We start from the raw sequence: 1,217 nt of genomic DNA, 5'->3' as shown, positions 1-1,217 counted from the left end.
GTAGAAGCTCCAAGAAGGTTAATCAATTCAGTGTGAGTAATGTCAAACCTTTATTGATTCTATGTTTGCTTAAACGAACATCAAGTTTTGGAGGGATATCCTCTGTATATACAATTATTATATTTTTGATAAATTGCAATTCATTACTTAAGACCTAATGTGTACAGTATTAAGAAAAAACTCTTTGAAAACTTGATTTCTGTGGTATTATAAAATCATAATGATAATGATGACGATAGTAATATTTCTGATGAGTGTTGTTCAAGTTCAGAAAGCATTTGCTTGATGTGAAAAAGTTATATTAACCTATGTTAAATATGCATAGTCTTTGGTTATGAATTATAAAGAATATTAGAATTCAATCAAAAGGTGATGGTTTTACAATTTTCTTAGACTTTATTAGATTTCATTTTTGTAAGTTTATGATAATTTATTTTTATTATTACGAGTATGTAATCATCATAATATTCATTAATGGTGAGGTAAAGGGGTGCCAATGACTAGAAGCAATCGCTGTATTATTTAGTTTTTAGTCTATTGAGATTATTTATTTCAGAGTATATTTCAGTTGTTCGGGAAGCATATTAAACCCTTTATTACTGAATGTCTGAGCACTGCTTAAAACGCCAAAATATATGGTTCTGTTTTTGTTAGATGAATAACATTGCAGTATGAAAGAGTAGGTGTTTGGTAACAATAAGTCAACTTTCTCTAAGGAGGATAATATCCAATTAAATTTTAGTGTAGTATTTGAGAGATAATTGATTTCAAGCTTGGCGTACTTCTCTAGTTTAATACGGGGGAATTTCACTGCAATGAATATTCAGAATCTTTTAAATATTGTAAAGTTTGGCCGGGCTTTGTAAAACGGATTTGCAGGTTTAAAGTCATCGATCTTATACAGGTCCCAATAATGTTTAAACCTTAGTTCGTTATCCTAGTATATCAATGGGCTATCAGGCATTGATTACATTTGACACATATTATAGTTAAATTTGGCCTGTATCACTCAAATAATGATTGAATTGTTTTTCATTCACATTACGATTGTGTATCGATTTGTTTGTGTGATTAATATTGTGAGAATTTGTTTCTCTATATGTCGATTGTAAGCTTTCTTTTCAGTATTGGAAGAAGAAACTAACCATTTCATGAATATGTATAATAGTAATGGTTCAACAAGTTAACCCAATATTTTTCAGATGTCCTGGAATGTA

General features: G+C 29.4%; 1 protein-coding gene across 2 annotated transcripts in view; it reads left to right on the top strand.

Annotated features, from left to right (window-relative positions):
- The window catches only part of LOC137645862 (ninjurin-1-like), a 157,186-nt gene extending 157,052 nt beyond the window's left edge, over positions 1–134 (top strand). For both annotated transcript variants that reach the window (XM_068378855.1, XM_068378856.1), the window contains one exon: positions 1–134. This exon is cut by the window's left edge and continues 516 nt beyond it. The gene's annotated coding sequence lies outside the window, so the exon portion shown is untranslated.
- Positions 135–1,217: the final 1,083 nt, after the last annotated feature.

Source organism: Palaemon carinicauda, chromosome 8 (assembly GCF_036898095.1).
Source record: "Palaemon carinicauda isolate YSFRI2023 chromosome 8, ASM3689809v2, whole genome shotgun sequence".
Taxonomy (NCBI): Eukaryota; Metazoa; Arthropoda; class Malacostraca; order Decapoda; family Palaemonidae; genus Palaemon; species Palaemon carinicauda.
The sequence above is the reverse complement of the archived record's forward strand: the minus strand, read 5'-3'. Positions and strand labels throughout refer to the sequence as shown.